Below are 12,618 nucleotides of genomic sequence, written 5' to 3' on the forward strand. Positions count from 1 at the left end.
TAAGAAACAAAAACGTTCAGATTTTTCCTGTTTTTTCCTTTTTCCCTCCCAAACTACCATAAAATCAAGGCATTATTTCTTCATATTTTTGTTGACGTTTTTGGTTGATCAGTGTAGTGAAATGTGCTTAGAAAATGTTAAGATTTAATAATCAGATGAGAAATTTTTACGTTTACACTCCCTTTAAAACAAAAAAAAATACAAAACTTATTATATTAGGCATGACACAAAAGTGGAAATCCTAATTTATAAAGCAGAAAGACTTTACGTTTGTCCATTAATATCTTGCAAACCATTCTAAAGAAGTCTTATTTTTTGCTATTTTCTGACACCTCCCTCTTGTTCTACAGAAGGGGTAGTTTTGTTTATCATAATTTTGTGTGTACATTGTACATTTATTGGGTAATTCCTTACGGTCCTTAAAATGTATTAAACATCCAACAGCAATGACGTTCACACACATAATCTAACTACAGGAAAGCTTCGCTTTTAAAAATCAGCTTTACGTACATATTTCTTTAATACAGCACATGCCAAATTGTTCAATTTGAAAAATGAACCTGTGACTAAAGAAAAATTGTCATTATATTTTACCTATCCAGAGTGTGTCTCTGTCTATCCATTAACTATCTACCTACACATCTATCTATCTTAATAGATTGGAATTGACAAATGAACTTTTGTGTAAAAGAAAAATTGCTTTCAAGTTGCTACAATTCATCTTACTGTGGAAATTTAATTAGCTTATATTTTCTTTTACATTCTTCTTTATTTAAATTAGAATATATGTAGAATATATCGTAAAATCCTATTGTATAAAGTAGTGCGGCATTTTTGTCTGTAGCTTAAGATTTCCATAACTACTGAACTTATAGAGTTCTCCTTTTTGGGGTAGCTTTTCATAGGTCCCGGGCTGGTAGAATATAAAGTAGTATTTTTCGGCACCACGGGGCTAAAAAAAACTAGTTTTAATCTTATAATTGTCATTCTATATCCGCGGAAAGCCGTTTATAATACGATACGAGAAATAACTATTAAACTTATTTTGATATTTACTTTAATTTGTACATACAATGTAAATTTTATATCGCTAAACTGATTAATATCCGCTAGATTAGAACCAATTCTCAGCCATACTGAAAAATCATGTATAGCATCGTAGTAAAGTCAATAATCCACGAATATTAAAATAAAAAACATAAATTTAATATAATTTTTTACCCAGGCCTTCGGCCCCTCGGGGTTAACAAAACTGGTTTTAATCTTATATTTTTTGTTCTAATATCAGCGGAAAGCTGTCTACTCTATAATACAGTTCGATAAATAACTACTAAAGGTACAAAAAGAAAACAGATTTTAATTTAAGTTAAGTTACTAAGTGAGGAACCAAAAGGAACATTCTACCTAGTTTAGGGTAAATATAATGGGGTAATAACTAGGATTGTACATATAAGAAGGGCGTGTGGCCTAATGGATAAGGCACCAGACTTCGGATCTGGGAATTGCAGGTTCGAGTCCTGTCACGCTCGGTAATAATTTTAATTAATTTTTTTTCATAGGTTTCAGGAATAATGTTGCCAACTTTAATATCAGCATTATGAATCAGGGGATGGGAAAAATCTGGCTGTTTATTGCACCAGTTTATAATAACGTTTTCTTATTCGTAGGTATAACTTTGGGGACTTTAGTGAATTTTGGTTGGTTGGTTAAGTTGAGAGTCCTAACTAATTGTAATCTACAGAATTTTGTGTAACATTATTGGGGATGTACATCAATTTATCCGCAATTGTATTATCGATTTATAAATTAGAATCAAGATTTGCTTTAGCTTTAAAAGGTTTAAAAATTAAACAACAGCAGTCGTGGCCGAGTGGTTAAGGCGTCTGACTCGAAATCAGATGGGGTCTCCCCGCGCAGGTTCGAATCCTGCCGGCTGCGATAATAAAATTTTCAAACTTTTTTTCAGATATTTTCGTGTTAGAATAACTTTTGGTAATAGAAATAGAAGAGTAGAAGAATATTCTGAATCCTTTTTTCGTCAAATCTAAGAGAGAACATTCCTAGCAGACAAAAGTATTGTTTACTTTCGACTCAAGCTGATGTGGATTCTTAAAAAATGATAGACTCGCTATTCGATAGTGAGGCAAAATTATTTTTGTGAAAAATCATCCAAAAGCACATTAAAAATCTACAAAAATTAAACAAAATCATATGTTAATAACCCTCTTAAGATTTTATTTCATTTTTGTAAATTTTTTTATTCGATTTTGGAGGATTTTTCACAAAAATAATTTTGCCTCACCAGCGAGTTGCCAGCCTAACTTTTTTTTAAGAATCCAACTTTGTTTCAAGCTTTCAAATTGTAAACGAAATTTTTGGGCAATTAATTCTGATTCCGCAAAGCTTTCTACTAAGAAAATATACTGTTAACAGCTGACTTTTATGTATGTATGAAATGAAAAAAAACATGCCTTCGTAGAAAATGTGTACATAATTTCAACCAATGAGATCCAATGTAAATTCCGATGCGATTCTCCTATTGGCTCAATCAGACATTCCCTCTCTTTCTTAGTACCTTTATTCTTTTGGTTTGCCTAATTTTTTATATACCCTAATTTGTACAGCTTTTGTAAATGTCATTTAGAAAAATATAAAAACAAGGATGACAACATCCATAAGTAGCGAAGCACAAAAAATCGTAGATGGGAATACGTACAGGTAGATTTAAAAGGTTTTTACTAAAATCAAGAATAGATTTATTGGATAAAATAAATATGAAACCTTGTTTTATTTTGTATGATGACGATGGTCAAAGTAAATTATATAAAAGATGCTCATAACAATGGGAAAAATTATTTTGATACTGATATCCCATAAAAGTTTGAAAATTGGATCAAAATAAACAAAGATCTTGGGAAATATTTAAAACATATAAAAATAGCCAAAAACCTGATAAAAGGCAGTCTGGCCGCAATGGTTGTTTTCTTAAAACGACAAAAAAATTAATTTTTAAATCCTTAAAAACTATAAAAATTTGGAAAATCGGACCATATACACTGAAGATATGGAAAAAAGTGTTAAATATATTTATAAATAGCCTAAAACCTGCCAAAAAGGCAGTCTGGCCGTCATGGTTATTTCCTTTAAAGACGGGAAATTTAATTTTGATATCTACAACTGAAAAAATTTTGAAAATCGGACTATAAACACTGAAGATATGGAGAAAAATGTTAAAAATATAAAAAAAACAGCCTAAAACCTGCTGAAAAGGCAGTCTGGCCGTCATGGTTGTCTTCTTTAAAAGAAGGGAAATTTAATTTTGATATCTATAACTGAAAAAATTTTGAAAATCGGACCATACACTGAAGATATGGAGAAAAATGTGAAAAATATAAAAATAGCCTAAAACCTGCTAAAAAGGCAGTCTGGCCTTCATGATTGTTTCTTTAAACGACAAGAAATTTAATTTTGATATCTGTAACTGAAAAAAATTTGAAAATCGGACCATAAACACTGAAGATATGGAGAAAAATGTGAAAAATATAAAAATAGCCTAAAACCTGCTAAAAATCGGTCCGACCGCAAATGATGTTTTATAGTCAATTGTGCTCCTTAATACTGGGAATGTTGTCAAAAATTTTCAGCATTCTATCTTTTATAGGAGCTGAGTAAATCCCATTTCCCCCATAGCGTTACGGACTGACTGACTGACGGACGGACGGACGGACGGACAAAGTGAATTATAGAGAAGATTCGCTACTAAAAATGAGTTATGTTTAATGATATTACACATTATGGATTTCAACATGAAAATTGAGTCAAAGATTAGCTAGGTGAATTAGGTGAGGAACAAAAAATAGTTATATTTGGGTAATAACCATGTCATTACAAAAAGGGCGTGTGGCCTAATGGATAAGGCACCAGACTTCGGATCTGGGGATTGCAGGTTCGAGTCCTGTCACGCTCGATAGTATTTTAAAATTAATCTTTTTTATATTTCAGGACTAAATTAGTGCAAACTTTAATATCAGAATTATTATGAATTATTGTTTTCGATGAATTTATAAAATATTCTAAATATGTTATAGTTTTCTATTTTTTACCTATTCCTGTTTTTACTTTTAAATATACACTTTAGTTTTACAAAGAAAAAGTGAAGAAGAACCATATCGGTTCTGCGATTACCGAGATCCTATAGTACACACACACAGAGGTCCTCTTACTTTATCATAGGGATGTTTATTGAATAAATTTCAAGATTTGCTATTGTTTTTAATAAGTTTAGAATTTCGATATTCAACAGCAGTCGTGGCCGAGTGGTTAAGGCGTCTGACTTGAAATCAGATGGGGTCTTCGAATCCTGCCGGCTGCGATAATTCTCAAACAATTTTTCTAATATTTTCATGTTAGATAAACTTTGGTTTGCCTAATTTTTTAATTATCCCATTTTGAACACATTTTTAAATGTTTTTTAAATGATACAAAAAAGAAATATTTTAAGAGGTTTAGTGATATATTACTTTATGGATTTCAACATAAAATTGAGTCAAAGAGAAGCTATATGAATTACAAAGTGAGGAACCAAAAAGAGCATTTTATCTAGTTTTAATTGGGTAAAAACCAATGTATGATAAGAAGGGCGTGTGGCCTAATGGATAAGGCACCAGACTTCGGATCTGGGGATTGCAGGTTCGAGTCCTGTCACGCTCGAATAATATTATTGATTATAATCTTAAACAAAATTTATTAAGGTAAACTGAATTATAAAGCCAAATTAATGAGAAATAATTCACACACAAAAACTGCATAGTAAACTTCACTTTAAAACGTTTTTAAGCCAACAAATGACAGAACCTGTCTATAAAGTTAGGGACCAGTACACTCTACTATCTAATTTCACCTCCCTCTCAGTAAGCAAACTCCGGATAGTTACAGAGTAGCAACGCCCCCCCACCCCACCCCATAAAAAACTGCAACTCATTGGAACACAATTGATATTGTTAATATTTATTGATACCAAGATTGGTAGCACTTATGTTATTAGGTGTTCTATGACAACCACATAATTTTAAGAGAGAGATTGGACAATGAGCTGCTCTTTACACCAGTCCTCAAAGTTTTTTAATACCGTTTTTGAGAGCTATTAATGGATTTTGATTTGTTGGTTTATTGAGATGAGTGTTCAAACATTTCAACCACTTTTTTACGCAAAAGAAGGGGTAATTGTGTCATCATCATTGGTGATGTAAATCAACTTATAGACCATTGTCTTATCCATTTAGATCCCTAATATGAAGGGGTGTTTAATGATGAGCAAAGTGCCAGGTGCAGTGATAATTTGTGCTGTTGAAATAAAATGCGGTTATGATAATGTGCGGAAGTTATTGTACTTCACACTACTTTGTTATTGCAATAGATTTATTATTACTTGGATGTTGCACCAGATTTAATTTACTCTATTAAAGTGAAGCTCGTAACTAGCTGAAATAACCAGGGAGTAAGGGAGGGGACAATGGGCAATTAATTCAATTTAAGAGTTTTTGAAGACAGGCCATGAAATCCAGAATAATCCAGAAAATTTGGTGGAAATTGTAAAGTGATTGTTAATTAAATCTAGAAAACCATAAACTAAGAAAAAAGTTCCAAGAAAAAAAGCAATCATTTGAAAATTAGATGACCAGTATTACAGACTGACATAACCATTCTGTAATTAATTACTAGAAAAATCTCCCTGGAAAGAGGGAAAGAGAAAAGAGATTTTGGGGCAAGTGATGTGAACACGGAAAAAGGGGCAGGCAGGAGTGTAGGGTAACTGCTAGCTGGTTGGGCAAGAATATGACCCACACGCCTTCCTGCCCCTTTTTATCCTGTTTATTTCTCCACCTCCCTTCTCCATATCCCTTTCTCTTCGTCTACTTTAAAAAAGGCGGTGGGGGAGAAGGGAGTGAAATAGAGTATGGGAGGGGGGCCGTGTATTTATATTTAAACTACTCTCTGTCTGCAATATTCAAAACTAACACAGTGAGTAGCGGCATTTCTTGCGCAAGTACCCAAACTCAGTCAGAAACTGCTAAATTCTTGCACATTCCCTTTAAGCCAGTACCCAAAGTCTGAGACTCCTAAAGATTGAATATTCGATCCATTGTCCCTTCCCTTACTCCCTGTGAAAAAAACCATCATCCCATACTATTTAATGGATGAACTGGCCAATAAGTAGCGTCAATATCAACAACCTAAATTGAATCTATTTTTCCCCTGTCATAATATATCCACGTATTATATATCCATTATTACACATACGAGTTGAAAGATTTATTGTTGCATTATAAAGGGATACATCACTGGGAGAATATTGCAATCACTATTTATTTGTCTTCCATTAATATATCCTTGCGTAATAGTAGAATATGATAATGTATTACAAAAACAAGGTTATGTTTAAAAATGCCTAATCGAGCGTGACGGACTCAAACCTGCACACCTCAGATCCGAAGTTATCCATTAGGCCATACACACTTCTTATTTTAAAACGGTTTAAAACTAGATTTAATGAAATAAACATAGGTAAAATATCACTCAAAATGTTATTTTCGCAGCCGGCAGGATTCGAACCTGCGCGGGGAGACCCCATCTGATTTCGAGTCAGACGCCTTAACCACTCGGCCACGACTGCTCATAAATTATGATCAAATCTTTACATAATTATTTATTCAACTTTACTTAGATATGCAAAATATGGATTTAAAAAACCGAGCGTGACAGGACTCGAACCTGCAATCCCCAGATCCGAAGTCTGGTGCCTTATCCATTAGGCCACACGCCCTTCTTATAATAGAAATTAAAAGACATTTTATTAAAATTAAATCTAATTAAGATATACTTCTTTTAGGATCTGTCTACCTTATATCACAATAGATTTTAAAAATCAATAAAAAATCACTCAAAATATTATTAGCGCAGCCGGCACAATTCAACCCCATCTGATTTCGAGTCAGATGCCTTAACCACTTGGCCACGACTGCTGAAAAATAAATGTTGAATTTTTACATTTTTATTTATTTAACTTTACTTAGATATGCAAGATATAGATATAAAAATTCGAGCGTGACAGGACTCGAACCTGCAATCCCCAGATCCGAAGTCTGGTGCCTTATCCATTAGGCCACACGCTCACCTTAATTTAAATTGGTTGAAAACCAGATATAGAGAAATAAACCTAGGTAAAATATATTTCTTTATGTTCTATATTTTGTAACTCAAAATTTAATTTTTAAAATAATTTTCTCGCAGCCGGCAGGATTCGAACCTGCGCGGGGAGACCCCATCTGATTTCGAGTCAGACGCCTCTTAACCACTCGGCCACGACTGCTCATGGGTTATAGTGAAATTTTTACATATTTATTTATTTAACTTTACTTTTATATGCAAATTATGAATATAAAAATTCGAACGTGACAGGACTCGAACCTGCAATCCCCAGATCCGAAGTCTGGTGCCTTATCCATTAGGCCACACGCCCTTCTTGCGCTTCCAGAACTTATGAAACTTTTAGTAGCAAAGCTGCTCTATAATTCACTTTGTCCATCAGTCCTTAACACTATTTAGAGAATTGATATTTTAAATCTAGACCACTAATTTTTATTGTCAATAATCCCATCATTATGTAGCATATTTAGGTAAATTACATCCAGGGCAGTCAGACTGCTTTTGAGCCACTTTTTAGCCGCTTTAATTAAAAATTTTATTTGATCTATAAGACGCATAATTTGTAATTATAGAGTAACTGAGCTTCTATAAGAAATTCTTTATTTGTATTAAATCTATTAGGAAAATTATACAAAGAGAAAACTACAAAAGGAGAAATAAATTGTTAGTTTGTTATAAGAGATAAATTCTAAAATAGAAAATACTGATAGATAGATAGATCTAATAAAATAAAATAAGATTAAGATAAATAAAAATAAAAATGAATGTTTTTTAAACCCTTTTATTATGGAAATTTTTATAAATTTGGTTTTATTTCCTTTAAAAAAAAAGAAAGTTAATCTTAAAACAACATTCTGATGCACTTTAAATGTATTAATTTTCAGAGAGTAAGAGGACATTGAGCTGTTTATTACACTAGTCCCACAAAGTTGTATTATAACATCGTTTTTTTATTCGTTGGCTTAATAACTTTAGGGACATTTAATGGTTGGTTCATTGTTTTGAGTGTGCAAACGTTTTAATCACTAATTGGAATCTACAGAAGGGGTAATTTTGTGTATCATCATTCCGGTAGTACATATATCAATTGATCAGTCATTGTCTTATCCTGATTAATTAAAATTAAAATTATTGTGCTACTTGATACAACATTAAAAGAAAAACTATTTTCAAAACTTAAATTATTTATCTATTTAGGTCAGGAATGTAAAGGATACAGCTAGAATATACATATAAAGTAGTAAGTTTTTTTGTCTGAAGGTTAAGATGTTATTAACTACTTAACCTTTTCAGGGAAGCTTTACATAGTTCCCATGATGGTTTTAGGTTATTTTTTAATTTTAGATTTAAGTCTTATGGTGGTAATAGGCTATTTTATACCCTTTCTTATCCATTATAAAACAAAAGGCCTGAATGCTAGAAGAACAGTCGCTATTAAGCTTTTTTTCTGTTTTTTTCATTTTTTCTGCTTTTACCCTTTTAGTCTATTTAATTTTCTAAAAAAAATTCTTATGTATAAGCTATCTGTCCATCTATTCTAACTTGACTTACTTTTCAAAAGCGAAGCTTTTCTATAACTAGGGTCAGTCCGTCACAACATCAGAAAACTTTTTATTGGGTAGGAAGAGGGCACTTGGCTATCTATATACTAGTCCCCAAAGTATATTAATAATGTTTTTTTTTATTCCTTAGCTTAACAACTTTGGGGACATTTATTGAATTTTCATTGGTTGGTTCATTAAGTTGAGTGTCCAAACGTTTCAATAACTCTTTGTAATCGACAGAAGGGTATTTTGTGTTTCATCATTGGGAATGTTCATCAATTTATCGGCCCTTGTCTAACCCCTTTCGATCCCTACCGTTTTATTAAGTTGTATGTTATATTTTTTAAAATTCTTTTTGCTATTATAAGATATGAAAATTCATAATAAGATTGTAGACCAAAAAGTTACTTTTATCATTGTTTGTTATTTGAAAGCTTCACTTTTATGGAGGTTATCAACCTTGTTTTTTTTCATTCATGCTTTCTCTTTATCCCTTTTCCATCTGTCTTTTTAAATATTTGCCTATTAAGTTTAACTTTTTAACAAAAAACCGACAAAACAAGATTTCATCGATTGCTTTGATGCTTAGTATATTAGAGTTAAGATCATTAGAGTGTTACTAACAAGAGAATCATTATACATTATTAGTTTAATTAGAGCATAGACGTCCTAGGGTGGGGTTAAAGAGGGGTTTAATCCGCTCAAAAAACTTTAAAACCCTTCATTTTATCCCCCTCAACATTTTTTAAAAATACAGTATATTTTCCCCCCTCGAATCTTTAAAACCCTTCACTTTACACCCCTCAAAATAGAAAAAGCTTGGGCGTCCTTGAAGTAGAGTGAAGCTTTTTAACGTAAAAAATAAACAATTCTAGATAATAGATATAATGTCTGTAAGTATAAATGTCCAGTAAGATATTGTAAACAGTTTTCTCGTATTCATTCTAATCCGGTGGATAGGAACCGGTTCTTATCCTTACGAAAAAACTATGTCTAGCATCGTATTATATCCAGCTTTCTACGAATATAAAAATGTACAATCATAAGATTAAAACCAGTCTTTAAGCCCGTGCCTTCGGCACCTCGGGGCTAAAAAGCAGGTTTTAATCTTGTAATTGTACATTCTATATCCGCGGAAAGCTGTTTATAATCGATGCGAGAAATAACTATTTCCCAATAAGTCTATATTTAAAGCGGAAAAAAACATCAATTATTACTCTAAATAACATCTCTGATATTCCTAAATTTTCTAATATTTTCAGGGAGGTAGGGGACATTGTACCCTAAAAAGTTATCTTTTTCGTTGCATTAAAACCTTTTGTAGTTTTGTAGAATCTTCATACTTTAACATTCACTCCATTAATTTCATTCTATAGAAGGGATAATTTTGTTTATCATCATAGGGGTACGTAATTTAATTATCCATTGCCCTATCCCTAAAACCCCTGAAATTTGTAGTTAACAAGACTACACACAAGCTAATTTAAATCCATGTCAGTCAACACAACTATTTAAAAAGAAATAGATACTTTGACTTTCTTAAACGTTGCAAAGAAAAAACTAATTTGACTCTATATTACTAACTTCAGTATTTTATAATACAAATGGATTTATTGCACCAGATTATCATGTACTCTCATAAAATGAAATTGTAGCTGGCTAAAATAAGGTCATCCCCATCCCGCCCTCCTATACATCATTCCCTAACCTCCTACTGGATAAACAAACTAACAAATAAATAATATCCTTATTAACAACCTAAATTGACGACAATCTTTGTCCTTTCATAATATCCACGTATATTCTACAACCATTGCAATACAGAAACAGAATATTATTCAAACATATGATAGAAGTATGGCATTGATTATTGACTTACTACACATATAGTATTTTACCCTATTGTTACAGGAATCTAGATATATGAATGTCCTGAAGTCAACAGAGCGATAATTAATTAACTGATTGACTCACGTGTAAAAGTAAGAAATCTTCGCCTTTGACAGTTAGGGAGTTGAATCCATTTTTATAGAAGCAGAAATATAATCTATGATTATGGTTTGGACTCTCTAAAACTGTAATCTACCCTTCCACTTTCCCCTCTCTTGGTGGAGATATCTTCAACGCCGATACGATTTTTGAAATATAAGATTCCACTTTTGTCTCTCTTGTTGAAGATATCTTCACCAAGAGAGGCAAAAGTGGAATCTTAAATTTCAAAAATCGTATCGGCGTTGAAGATATCTTCACCAAGAGAAGGGAAAGTAGAATCTTACATTTCAAAAATCGTATCGGCGTTGAAGATATCTTCACCAAGAGAGGGGAAAGTGGAAAGGTAGATTACAGTTTTAGAGGGTCCAAACCATAATCATAGATTATATTTCTGCTTCTATAAAAATGGATTCAACTCCCTAACTGTTTGAATGCTTCTTACCTATCAAAATGTTATGATACTATAAAATAAACGGAAGTTTGTATTTCATTAGGAAGAAGTATTCCCGTAATTCCGCAAATATTGATAGAGTTACATAGCTATATTTTACAGAATTTAAATTTAAAATGAATCATTTAAACAGTACATAAAGTGATCGTAAATAACTGCCGTTTATAAATGAATGTAGAATATACGTGGATGTTATGACTGGGGAAAAATTGTCGGTAATTCAGCTTGCTAACATGAAACTCGTTCATTGGTTAGATTGTTCATCTAGTAGGAGGGGAGAATATAGGAAAAAGGGGTTGGGTGGGGGGGGAATCGCTACTTTAGCACGCTGCAAGTTTCACTTTATTAGAGAACATGAAAATCTGGTGTAAGATACAAGTAATAATACATATATGTATAAACATTAAAAATGTTGTTATTGCTGTTATACTAACGCCATAATAAACACTGTTTTGTACTAACACCTAAATAAATATGATTAGGAAGTGTGACATATTGTCGGTCAACTTATACATAGGTGAGGTCAGCACGTGCTCTTCCGGAGGGGAGGAGGGGAAAAAGGGACAGAGGAAAGGAAGGAAGGGGGAGGATACAGGAAGTGTATGTGTTAAGAATTCGCCAATTAGGACCTCACACTAAGTTTACTTTATAATAAAGCTATACTAAGAAATAGAGGGACAATCAAAGTAGAGAAAAGAAAAATTTGAAGGTACGATTTTTAATTCCTTAAAAAGACAAATGACAAAATGGCCATAATCATTTATTTTGATAGGCATGAATCTATTTTGCTTACATTAAATGATTGATAGTTAACATTAATAGTTATATTTCGCATCTCATTATGGGCAGCTTTCTGCTGATATTAAAATGAAAATTATAAGATTAAAACCAGTTTTGTTAGCCCTGAGGGAAAAAAAGTCTACAAAGTAGGTATTAATATTATGATTTTTATTATAATATTTGTGGAAAATTGTCTGTAATACGATGATATTTCAGTATGGCGAGAACCGGTTCTTTAATCCAACGGATGTTAATCGGTTTCAAAGCCATGCTGAAAAATTTCTGACTTTGACTTAACACTCTTTTCTAGATGTCTAACTTACAAGATATTGATTTGTGCCAGATTATGTGCTATAACAGTCCTTTATGTCTAATAACTTTATTATTATAATACAGATGTGACTTCAATGATTAATATAAGTTTATGTCAATTAAAGTAAAAGCTTTGTCTTTGTCCTTTTAGAAGCGGGTAAATTATCAAGCAAGAAAGCAAATAATTGTGTTGGTTGTGAAGTTGGACCAGGCATGCTATTTGTCTTCATGCTCTTGATTACTTTTCTAAATTCACCTGTTGTTGAATATGGATTCGTTAAATGCTTAATTTTAGGATACATATTATCAAGCTTTAAATCAAAAAAATTAAGT

General features: G+C 32.1%; 9 non-coding genes across 9 annotated transcripts; 4 read left to right on the plus strand and 5 right to left on the minus strand.

The window, feature by feature from the left end:
- The first annotated feature begins 1,456 nt into the window (after positions 1–1,456).
- TRNAR-UCG (transfer RNA arginine (anticodon UCG)) lies at positions 1,457–1,529 on the plus strand. The gene has a single exon. It is a non-coding gene; the product is annotated as a tRNA-Arg (tRNA).
- Positions 1,530–1,856: 327 nt separating this feature from the next.
- Positions 1,857–1,938, plus strand: TRNAS-CGA (transfer RNA serine (anticodon CGA)). Its single transcript has one exon. It is a non-coding gene; the product is annotated as a tRNA-Ser (tRNA).
- Positions 1,939–3,894: 1,956 nt separating this feature from the next.
- Positions 3,895–3,967, plus strand: TRNAR-UCG (transfer RNA arginine (anticodon UCG)). The gene has a single exon. It is a non-coding gene; the product is annotated as a tRNA-Arg (tRNA).
- Positions 3,968–4,637: 670 nt separating this feature from the next.
- Positions 4,638–4,710, plus strand: TRNAR-UCG (transfer RNA arginine (anticodon UCG)). Its single transcript has one exon. It is a non-coding gene; the product is annotated as a tRNA-Arg (tRNA).
- A 1,881-nt stretch (positions 4,711–6,591) lies between these two features.
- TRNAS-CGA (transfer RNA serine (anticodon CGA)) lies at positions 6,592–6,673 on the minus strand. Its single transcript has one exon. It is a non-coding gene; the product is annotated as a tRNA-Ser (tRNA).
- Positions 6,674–6,750: 77 nt separating this feature from the next.
- Positions 6,751–6,823, minus strand: TRNAR-UCG (transfer RNA arginine (anticodon UCG)). The gene has a single exon. It is a non-coding gene; the product is annotated as a tRNA-Arg (tRNA).
- A 276-nt stretch (positions 6,824–7,099) lies between these two features.
- On the minus strand, positions 7,100–7,172 carry TRNAR-UCG (transfer RNA arginine (anticodon UCG)). The gene has a single exon. It is a non-coding gene; the product is annotated as a tRNA-Arg (tRNA).
- Positions 7,173–7,285: 113 nt separating this feature from the next.
- Positions 7,286–7,369, minus strand: TRNAS-CGA (transfer RNA serine (anticodon CGA)). The gene has a single exon. It is a non-coding gene; the product is annotated as a tRNA-Ser (tRNA).
- A 77-nt stretch (positions 7,370–7,446) lies between these two features.
- Positions 7,447–7,519, minus strand: TRNAR-UCG (transfer RNA arginine (anticodon UCG)). The gene has a single exon. It is a non-coding gene; the product is annotated as a tRNA-Arg (tRNA).
- Positions 7,520–12,618: the final 5,099 nt, after the last annotated feature.

Source organism: Acartia tonsa, chromosome 8 (genome assembly GCF_053477335.1).
Source record: "Acartia tonsa isolate MP-2025a chromosome 8, ASM5347733v1, whole genome shotgun sequence".
Classification (NCBI taxonomy): domain Eukaryota; kingdom Metazoa; phylum Arthropoda; class Copepoda; order Calanoida; family Acartiidae; genus Acartia; species Acartia tonsa.